Raw genomic sequence first — 12,978 nt, forward strand, 5'->3', positions numbered from 1 at the left:
ATATAACCATGGACCCATGATTAATGTGCAATCATTTAATCAAAATCATACATATATACTCCAAAAAAAAAAAGAAAAAAAATCTTCAAAAGATAAACAAATATTCCTATATTTAATGCGCTGATGTGCAATCAGAAGTAATATTTAATCTGCAGTTCTGCACTGTATTAAACGAAATTCTTTTTTTAATAAAAATTATTAAATGAATATTGTATTATTCCCCACTAAAGCAAATTTTTCTCTACAAAGTAAAAAAAATCCGAGTGTCTTTTTTCTAATTTGTGAGTACTAAATTTTAATGAATGTTATCTTTTTTAAAGACGTATAAATGTTTTGGACCCTAAATTGTCTACACGTAACATATTTGAGAGCTCTTTGGATGTTCAACTCCTTAATTTCTTTTTATACAAGAAAATAGGTTGATCTTTCATTCATCAATAACTTTATACAAAAAGCGAAATCAGAAATGACACATGTCATTTACTGGTTAAAAAATTTCCCTCCATTTTTTTATTTTTTTTTTTTTAATTTTTGGCAAAATCTTAAAGAAAACTTTTATAACCTATTATAGATTCTTTTCCATTTGAAAACCATATTCTTTCCATATACACTCAATTGGAATTTTTTTACACATTTTTTTTATGTATTTTATTAGAAAAAAATTAATAGATTGAGTAATTATTAAAGTAATACTATTATCTAAGATTCATATCATATTATCTTTTTTTTTTCTTTATTTCAACTTTACTATTTTTGCATTAAAAAACTTTATTTCTATTTAAAAGATAAAATTCATTTTGGTAACATATATATGTATATACTATTTTGTATTAATGTTTAACATCACGTTATTAATCTAAATTATCATTTATTTTAACTAACTCTATAGACCTTAAACTTTATTTTTGAAAAAATAACATATAATGCTTCAATAACTTGATACAGCTAAATGGTATAAAAAAAATGAAGGTATACCGTTATTTATGTAACTAATTATTAAATTAGCATAACAATTTATTACAATATAAAAGTTAGTAACAATCGTGCATTACACAGGACTAAGGGTGTGTTTTATTCACATGATTTTTTACTTATCTGATGTTATTTGAACTTATCTGAAATAATTACCTGAACTTATTAGATCTTATTAAAACTTATTTTAATTAGTTGAAATCTGTACTTGGACAACCCTTATCAGAATTTATTTTTCTTAAACTGGACTTAACTAAACTTATTAGACCTGAATTAAGTAAAAATAAAGGGAACATAACAAACCCTAATAAGCTAGTGTACTACTAACATTATATATATACTTGTACATTATGTAATGTTAGGCAGTGTGACTAATATTTTTATAAAGATAAATTATTATTGGTCTAGCATTTTTATGTTCATGTCAAAGTTAGTTAAAGATTGTGATTTTTTTTAAATAATTTGTAGTCATAATTTTTAATAAATACATTACAAAAACATTTCTTTATTTCCATGTAACTTAAAAATCGAACAATTTCCCTAGAAATTGTTTAAATCAAAATTAATTCCTACTTTGCATCGTTTTAAAAACTTATTCCCTAAATAGTGTCCACGTAGGATCGGGTATTAGCTTTGGTTTTTTTTTTTTAAAAAAAAAAAGTGTAAAACCTCAATTAACACTTTATCAGTTACCACTTCTCCCCTGTCTTCCCATTTTCTCTCTCCTCGGTTCTCATTGAGAGTCAACACATCAACAATGGTGCAGCCGCAAAACGCGAATGATTTCCTGCCTGGCCAATTGAGTTATTGCCGTTCATGGCTACTTCCTCAAGCTTCTTTTTTTTCTTCTTAGGTCTTCTCTTTCTTCTTACTCTCTCTAAAACACCAATTTCTAATTGTAATTTTGTTTTGATTTTCTGAGTAATTTCATACAATTATGAATTTTGGGTAATTTTGTTTTGATATAATCTCACTGTTTTTTGGGTAATTTTATATACTCTCTCTGTCCCAGCTTACTTGCAACATTTTGACTGAATACATTTGTCGATGCTCATGTTTGACCGTTGATATCTTTTATTATTTACCTAAGTTATAAAAAGTTTATATTAGGAAACTATACATTAAAATAGACCCAACAACATCTTACATGCTTACATTGACTTTCATATAATAGCTAAAAAAGATGGTCAAAGTAAGATGTGTGAATAGTACAAAATGACAAACCGTTGCGAGTAATTTGGGACGGAGAGAGTAATTATGAATTCTGAGTAGTTTTGTTTTGATATAATCACACTATTTTCTGGGTAATTTCATAAAATTATGAATTCCCATGTACTTTTTTTTTATTTCCTGTTTTAATTTCAGGAGAATATCGCAGCATTTAACCTTAAGAACTAATTTGTGATCAGACCTAGAAAACCCTATCTTCAAAAAACCTTGCAGAAAGATCCGCCAATAGCAATATTGGCTCTTCAAATACAACCGCTACCAACAATTGCGGTTGTACGTAAATGTAAAATCGCGCTATCACCAATTGTGATTTTACACTTACCAAAAAAAAAAATCTAAGCTAATACCGATCCTACGTGGACACTATTCAGGGAATAAGTTTTTAAAACGATGCAAAGTATGAATTAATTTTGATTTAAAACAATTTCTGCAGGAATCGTCCCTTAGTAACTGGGTATTAGGCAACAAAAAAAAAAAGTCATTTTCAAACCAAATTAAGTACAACATGTGAATTAAGTTAAACTCCATATAGAGATGGATTATATTATAATAATCAAATTAGTTAGTCCAAATAAGTACTCGTGTTAGTCTCATTCACTAATATTTGAATGTTATTAGTCTTATTACAATCAAATTAGGCAGCCCCAATTAAGTACTAGCTATATAGTCTCAATAAAGAAAAATTAAAGGTTGTTACAATCAAATTAGGCGGCTTCAATTAAGTATTATAGAGTCTCAATAAAGAAAAGTTAAAGTTTATTACAATCAAATTAGCCAGTCCTAATTAAATATTAAAGAGTTCTAAAAAAAAGGTTATTACAATCAAATTAGGCAGTACGTCCCAATTAAGCATTAAAGAGACTCAATATAGAAAAGTTGAAAGTTATTACAATCAAATTAGGCATTCGCATTTAAGTAATAAAGAGTCTAAATAAAGAAAAGTTAAAGTTTATTTCAACCAAATTACGCAGTCTCAATTAAATATTATGGAGTCTCAATAAAGAAAAGTTGAAGGTTGTTACAATTAAATTAGGTAGTATCAATTAAGTATTATAGAGTCTCAATAAAGAAAAGTTAAAGGTTATTACAATCAAACTAGGCAACCCCTAGTAAGTATTATAGAGTCTCAATAAACAATAGTTGAAGGTTATTACAATCAAATTCGGTATTCCCAATTAAGTACTCCGTATTATATAGTCCCAAATCCAAAGAATATCTGAAGGTTATTACAATCAAATTAGGTAGTCTCAATTAAGTACTTCCTCCAATTTTTTTTAAACTTCCCATTTACTGTTCATATAAATGAAGTAGTAAGTGGAAAGTGGTTCCCTATTTTTACTTTTTATTAGATAGGAGATAGAAAGTCGTTTATAAACATTGGTATTATACAATAATATAGTTTTATGTGGCTATGTGGGGTTAGGTAAGAAGTGATAAGAGTAGAAAACCCGAATTTAAATGCTGAAAATAGTTGCTTGGCCAAAACATTATCTATTACATGATGATCCTTGTTTAAAACGCCATTATCTTAATTTAAGGATACGCAAAAACAAACATATATTGGAATGTTCACAACTAGGCGGTCCCAAATGACTACTAGTTAGTCCTAAAATAAAATGCTAAAAAAAGATCATTTTTCCATTAATCAAAGGATAATTATCAAAATTCATACACACAAGAATCCTAGCAATTACGTTTAGTTCTATTATTTGCAACGGATTAATCTTGCGTAGAACAAAATTCATAAACCATAAAGCATAAATAAATTTTGCTTTTAAATATACCTTATTTAATTTTGGGAAAACCTAAAATTTGAATTTTATTAGTCAATCAAAATGATTGATAAAGATAAGATTTGATTAAAACATAGATCACGATTGATAAATTATTTCCCATTTGGGGTATACCTAAGTTATATTCGGGTGTACCTAAAACAAAATATTTCAATTATGTTCTTAAAACAAAAACAAAAGTATAAAGTTGTTTCGGATAATCACATCCATTTTTAGTACTCTTGACTAGATTTATTGTCACTCTATCTAATCAAGGTCTCATTAGCTTAATCACATTTCTTATTAAAGTAGAAAGACCATGTTTAAACGCTGAAAGGAGTTGCTTTGCCAATACATTATGTACCTAACTCATAAAGATCCTTGTTTAGAAACCCCTTATCTTAATTAAAGAGGCAATTTAATCTTAGGCTTTTATTTTGGGACTACCTATAATTGTTTGGGACGGTCAAATTATATTTAAACAAAAAACTAAAGACATGTTCATTATGTGTACTCATAAACTGATTTTATCAATGTCTAAATAAGGATCTATGCAATTTATACAATACGAGTGGTGTTTTTCGTAAGAGATATTTTTGTTAATCGTAGAGTGACGATTATTATCAGGATACATATATAAATGAGCTTTATCCTCTGATTGGGTTTGATTGTTGGCAAATTAATCTTACTCCCTTAGGTTTTTTTTTACATCACCTCATGATGCAAAGGAAAGTTTATCTGTATTATTATAGTGTGCAAGTGGGGCAAGTGTGTTATTAATTGGTAATAAACTGATAAGAACATTTGAACATTAAATCTACCAAGGTGGGTATACCCACCCATAATATAGGTTTTACCCAATAAACAATATATATATATATATATATATATATATATATATATATATATATATGTATATATATATATATATATGTATATATATATATAAAGAAATTGATTTCACTTTTTAACATTTTTTGATGATCTAAAAACAAGCAGATGAACAATTAATGAATTCATTATTATTAGAACAATTAACATGCACATAAAATGGGTTACTAGATTAGTCAGGGGATACTCGATCAGGAGTTACTCCGTTAGTCAGAGGTTACTTGGTTAGTTAGGGGATACTCGGTCAAGGGATATCCAGTCAATGTTTGGTGGGGTTACTTTGTTGGTTAGGGTTATTCGGTTAGTCACGGAATACCTGATATGACCAGCCACACAAAATGTAGTTGTAGATGTAGTTGCTAGCTGTAATAGTAGTTGTTAGTTGTACGTGTAACTGTTAGCTGTCAACTAGGTATTAGCTGTGAAAATAAATAATTTAGTATGAGTGTTTGCTAAAGTAGCTATTGACTAGTTATTAATGGTAAAATTCAATTCTAAAAATATAGAAAAAAAAATTCAAACATTACGTACCTAGATTTTTACAAAAAAATAATAATACTAACCTTTTACAAAAGCTACTCCATCTACCCACTAAACTCTACTCACACCACTACAATGCCAAAAAATTATCTAAAAGCTATTGCCAAACATGCCCTATGTATAAGTATAGATTTGACAAAAAATGTATTTTTTTAAATATAGAGTAATATTTTCACTAAGGATAGATTTATGTAAAATATATTATCATGATTTAAAGAAACTAAGCATTTCTTTTTTGGTGATAAGTGACTTTTTTTTTTTTTTTTTTTTGCAATTTTTTTTTTCTTTTTCCTAAAAAAATTAATGTTTTTTCTTACTTGAGATATTTAAGGACATATTTTATTAAAAATATCACCATGATTTAAGGAAACTTCTAAGTAATTTTTTCATAAAAAAAAAAAAACTATTTCATACGTTTTAATTTTTTTGATATAATAACTGCAATTTTTTTTAACCAACACCAATTAATTTTTGCTTTTTAAGTCAAACCAAACAAGCGAAACAACCCAAATAAAACCAAAGTTTAATATAGGATACGGTTTGAACTGAAAAAGAGTTACAAGTATATGGGGAATATACATACGAATTTTAGAATATCTTTTTTTTGGAAAAGTATAATCGTTTTTCCTTAAAAAAAAAAAGAATATTTATATACTCCCTCTGTTTCAATTTGTTAGTCCCATATACTATTTTGGGCGTTTCAAAAAGATCTACCCAAATTGAATGTATTCTACTTTTAACTTAGCTTTTATTTCTTAACTTATACATATTAAATTATATTTAGTTAAATTAATTTATTGTGAATTGATGACATGACTCTAAGTAAATAAATTATTCCCTTAATTTATGCTATTATGGCTAATGCTTTCCTAAGAAATTCGCACATTATAATTTTTCTTAAACGATATACATGAAGTGCTACTCATATAGTCATATACATTGTTGTTTAATGTTCATATGCTATGTGGCGAGTTAGAATTAGAGGATTAATATAATTCATTTACTTTTATCATAAACACGTGACTTGTTCGTACCTTCATTAATTTTTCCATAGAATTTTCTCCATACCAACATTAAAGCAACAATTAATCTCTTAAAATCTTATATATATCTAGAAAATATAATATCAAAACGTAAATGATATTCTAAATTAATTATGAAATCATTACTTTTATATGTTTGTAAAAATTAAGGGATCGATGTAAGTTAATGATGATATTAAGTAAAGCTAATCAAAAATTATATATATATATGTATATGTATATGTATACCTCCATTATATAAAATACAAGCAGAATACAGATTAATTCTTTCTCAAGTTTCTCTCTCTCTCTCTCTCTCTCTCTCTCTCTCTCTCTCTCTCTCTCTCTCTCTCTCTCTCTCTCTCTCTCTCTCTCTCTCTCTCTCTCTCTCTCTCTCTCTCTCTATATATATATATATATATATATATATATATATATATATATATATATATATATATATATATATATATATATATTACAATAATTGATAGGGTTTGCTTGGAGGATAATAACCCTAAAATCTAGAAAGTTCCGGAATGATACAAGGGTATAATGGACATCCACAAATATATTTCATAACACTCCCCCTTGGATGTTCATTGTCGAAGACTGTGCCTCGTTAAAACCTTATTAAGAAAAACCCTGTGGGATAAAAACCTAATGAAGGAAAAAGAGTACAACATTCTACGTAATACGCTCGAAATGCTGCCTCGTTAAAAACCTTACCAGAAAAACCCAATGTGGGACAAAACCATGGTCAAGGGAAAAAGAGTGCAGCGCGTATTTTCTCCCCCTGATGAATACATAACTTGAGATCTTCTAGGGCCGCAACAATGAATCCAATATGTTGGATATCTTCTCATATGTAGTAAAATATCACTTGTTGATATGATCTTCGATCCTCCTAAACTGAAATTACATCTTCAAGTCTTCACGTTAACAGGTGAAGTATCTTCATTTCACCATACATGTGTTTATCTCTAATATCAATATTTCAAATCTTTGTTTAACAGTTGATTTAAAGGTTAAACTTATGCGGTTATGACTTCTTCTGGAAGTCATTATTGATGATCATTATTTGATCAAACCATTCATTAATAATAATTTGATGACAAAACTTGATATTATTAATGTCATTTTTCAATCTCATATGAATTATAATATAACACATGTAATTATATACGCTAATCATGGTTCTTCTGGACCATAAGAAAACATTCTCACGCATAAGTATTCCATTGATATTCTTTAGACGTTTCATAATTGACACGATAGGTCTCTTGCAAATACAAATAGTAAATCTCATTAACTCTCATGTGCTCAAACTTCAAGTTGAGATGTCACTGATGTAATTACATAGACTTTTCAAGAGTTTGATAGTAATTGCAATATTCAAGAGATAAACTTTGTAGGGCTGGATATTTAAATACGTCGTATATAAGTTCTTCACGAACTCTTCTTACATGATTCATAACGTGCAATTAAATCAGTGTCATCAATAATTTCATTACAATTATAAGTCCATTGGAACATAAATATCTCTTTCTAATTTTTCATCAAAGCTGTAAATATGTCTTACTATACTTTGGATGAACATTCACATACACCACAGTCATTGTAAGAAATTAATCCATGCAATATGAGATATAGAAAACATAATAACATATTAAACAAAATATACAATTAGTAATGCATCTAACTTCCTACATATGCAATAAACCATTAACCTATGACTCACATGCACGTGAACATAAGACTCAAAATGATGCAAAACACTGTACAGTGTGGATTTAAAAATCCATATTTCATTGGACTTCAGGTTCGTGATAAATTTATGATCATTATCATTATGTCGACATCAAAATGTACATATATTTCAGATCCCTTACTCATTAGTCCATTCCATTATGCATATGCATATTATTCATCGGTTCCATTGTGTACCGGTATCATAAAATTCCTTTAACGTACATTCCGCATGCCATTTTACTATGATATTTGAATACATTTCTCATTGGTACCATCATAACTTTTCTTACATCATAGGCCATCTATTATAATAATTCAGATATCTATACCACTTTTAGGGTATTTCATACACTATGGTATTTATATACTATTACACTATTAGTGTCAACTGCACTATCTTGCCAAATATCATATCTATTAGACTTATCTTTATTTTTGGAACCGATCATACAACCTACACTTCAGGTGTAGTGATTCAAGTATAATTGGCAAGATTTTATCTCAATGTATACCCATAATTAATATGACCAAAATGTATCTTCAACGCTATGCAACATGAGTCATAATTGAATACAAATCAAATCATAAATGTTCAACATATCTTGATAATATATATGCAAAAGTTGGTATATAACTTTTCAAACTACCATTACAGGGATCATATTTATTATTTATTTATTTAATTAATTTTTTTCAACTTTTGGTTATTCGTTCTTCTCCCCCTAAGTTGGTAAAATATCTCATTTATAGGGACGTCTTATTATATACCAACTTAGTAGACAAATTTGCATTAAAATTTACTTCATTAGGAGGATCACAATCAAAATTTATTTCTCAGAAGATATGTATTAAACAAGTTTTATCTCTTCTGGAGAACAACTTCAATGAAGAATCATTTCTTCATTAATTTTACATTGCATGTGTATTTATTTTATATTACCCTTTTCATAATATCTTCTGGAAAACAATGTTAATGGGGAGACATGTGTTGTGCAGTTGTACGTTTTCCCTTCTTTTCCAATTTCTTATGTGCTAACATATAATAGCCCCAATAAAAAGAATTGTTATACAAGCATAGATCACTTGCTTGTAATTCTACTAGGTGGTGATCTTCTGGATCTTTAAAGATTTAAATAATGTATTTGGTGAGTTTCTGGTCCCCTGATAGTTGACAATAATATATAAGTTATTTTGGTGAACTTCTGGTCACCCATTACTCTATTTTATATAAGAAATCAAAACCTATTAACTCTTGAAATTTTCATCAATACAAATTATTATGAATCACAATCCAAATATAGCTCAATCTCAATGTTATGTCTTGTCATTCAATTCATTTCATATATCTAATATTGAGAGAGCGTCAGCACAATATCAAATGAAACTTCAGGTTTCCATAACGGGTAATTATTAAACCCGGATGGCCTAATTTAATTATCACATCCAGTCACTTCTCTAAATTTGAACTCTGGTCAGTTTTCTAACACTAGTGATTACTTTATTAAACTTACTTTAAGCATGGCCATGAATATGATGTGATATTATAACACCAACATGTGTTTCTTTTATACAATTGGCAAGACAATCAATTAATATTTTATCCAATAATTACTCATACTCTACTGGAGTTTAAACTATAAACTTGATACATGTTAATCTTGTTGGATATTTCATACTCTTCTGAAGTCTTTTATATAATCATGAAACATATGAATTTTACTAAAAGTGATTTCTTCTAGAAATGTAATGGGATTTACCACTTCCTCAAATTTGTCATTGTCAAAAATGACTCCTTTCCTTTTCAAAGATACTTAATTATCTTTAGAACCTATTGATTTATCACGCTTCAGGCATGCTATAGGTTCATCAACAATTGATGTTGTACTTCTAGGACATCAATTTTAAATTAGAGCATTTACAACTAGTATATGATAAATGTCATTTGTTTATATCCATCTTTAGGATGGTATCATTCAAAATATTTAATTAACATGTGGCCACTTCTATTAAATTAATCGTTGATATTTGAGTTAATGTATGTATCAAACTGACCATCAATATATTTTATTATTTATATGCAAGGATTACATACAATCTCCCCCTAATCCTTGCATATGGGGGTATGGAATGAATCAATCCAACAACCTTTAAAATCCTTGCAACTTTTAAGCCATAAATTCTTTTGGCAATGTCATGTATCAAGTAACGTGTTCCTTTTAGCAAAAACATGTTTAGATAAAATTATACTTATAAAACACTTAATCATGTTCCTCATGCCCAATTACATTCATCTTAAAAAAAAAACGAAACCTCTTATATTTATGGGCATAATAAAACGTTGATTATGTAAAGTTTCTTACAATGTCATGTTGCAATTTATAAACTTAAAAACATTATTTCTTGGTCCAATAGTTGATATGTAATCATCTTTGCAATTCTAATTGAGCTTTTCAATGAATTGTAATCACGAAAACATAATGAAAACATGCTTCCTTTCAATCACATGAACTCTCATTCACTTATGAAGTGAGTAAATATAGTAATTTATGTATCTTCAATACTCACTTAGAGTTCAATATCTAAAATACATTCAAAACCTTTTGTATATTCTTTCTCACGGAAATTGTGTCTATATATAGACGCATTAGTATCGCGGATGCTTTTAAGCAACATACTTTATTAGAAATTAATAAAATTTTCTAGGTCATATACATATCTTTATATCATTTTTAAGTGTTTAAGACCAAAAATTGGATTTCAAGTCCTAAAAATGATAAGGAGTACGCATTTATAGAGTATTAGTTTGCAAGTTAATAGTATTACACTACTCGCCTTTACCATTTCATATGTATATCATATCATACTTATTACTATCATTGCAAACTGTAATTCATCAATCAAATCCTTTTCTGATATGATTAACAAAATAATGGATTTGTCCATAATTTTGTTTTTTAAACTATTCAACATTGCATTTGAAGCCAAAAGGGTTGTATACTTGTATTATCATAATTTAATTTGAGGTCAACTAGAAAATATCCACATAGTCAATTATATTAAATATATGGCATCATGCATATACTAGCACTCTCACTCATAAGAGAAATTAACAGAAATGTATATATAATGACTCATGCATAATTGCAACCATCATGTATAATAGATGTCAAGTTACTAAGAAAGTTAGATCTAGAGATATAATACAATTTTATGACTCATTTTGTTTATCATTATATTTTAATTAGATAATTTAAAGTAATGCTCACATAATATCAATATGTGATATCATACATAAATAATTGATAAAACAAACCAAATACATAGTACAAAGTATGATTTATCATGGGTGCAAGGTAATTATCAAAGAGCCATCAAGTGAGTTCCAAGACTATATGTGAAACATATACTTCATTCATAAGACTGTAAGAGCATCGATGGCATTGATTCAAAGTGAACAAAACAATATATAATTACAACAATCCGCAGGACACAAAAATAATAGACTTGTAGTTGTATTTGTATTGTACTTGTTTAGTCTAATATGAATTGTTGGGAGTAATTATTATTCAAAATATTCATGCAAATTGTATATAAATCAATAATAAAATAATATAGTATAGTATATGCGTACCTTTAATTACAATTGGATTGATTGCATAGAGTTATGGTTTGACTCTGACAAATATAATTCGGCTCAACCAGATCCCTAAAATTTTTCTTATGACTTTTGATTGCCAACCCATTGTTGGCCACACTAAACAAATTTTTTCACCTTGTATACTTTGTTAGCAAAAACAATCCATTATAATAATAATACAACCAATTTATAAAACTCTGTTGAAGGCACTTCTACTTTCAGATTTCACATCAAATTCCCATCGTGAGAAATCAATGCTTTATAATTGACCTTTTCTTATTAATATAAGATAAAAATTAATCATGATCTACAGAAAATATATAAATTGCAAGAGGATAATTCTACAAAAAATATATAAATTGCAAGAGGATAATTGCATATTATTTCCACATCTTGTGCGGCTTCATTAATCAATAGGGCAAATATAAGGGATGGAGCAGCAACTTAATTTCCTTCGTCAATTGAGGCGGCAAATAATACGAAGCTAGAATAGATTTAATTTCCTTCGTCAATATAGTCGAATTACAACAAAGGTCTACTGCAAGAACTCCTTGGTGACAATTAACATGGCCGCATATTTACGTTCGACTGTGGTTTAGTTCTAATCTTAATTGATTGTGTTAGAGCTTTGGTGATCAATAATTAATTAACAATTCATTACAAATTCATATACTACGTAAAAAGATTCATGCTATTGAAATATTTTGCAAACCAAATCAAACGATATATAATTTCACATAATTGTATCCATGATGCTAAACATGTGATAATAGTATAATACTCATTTAAAACGAACCTGATTCTCATAGTAGATTAACCTAATTCAATCGGGTAGAGTCTGGTGCTGATAACGTGTTATGAAACAAGGAGAAACTTGAGAGAGAATTAATCTATGTTCTGCTTGTATTTTATATAATGGAGGTATACATATATACATACATACATATATATATATATATATATATATATATATATATATATATATATATATATATATATATATATATATATATATATATATATATATTACAATAATTGATAGGGTTTGCTTGGAGGATAATAACCCTAAAATCTAGAAAGTTCCAGAATGATACAAGGGTATAATGGACATCCACAAATATATATATGTAAATATATTACTTAGTCAAACTTATCTTTTGTATCC

Source organism: Chenopodium album, chromosome 15, assembly GCF_948465745.1.
Source record: "Chenopodium album chromosome 15, dcCheAlbu1.1, whole genome shotgun sequence".
In the NCBI taxonomy this organism is placed as follows: domain Eukaryota; kingdom Viridiplantae; phylum Streptophyta; class Magnoliopsida; order Caryophyllales; family Amaranthaceae; genus Chenopodium; species Chenopodium album.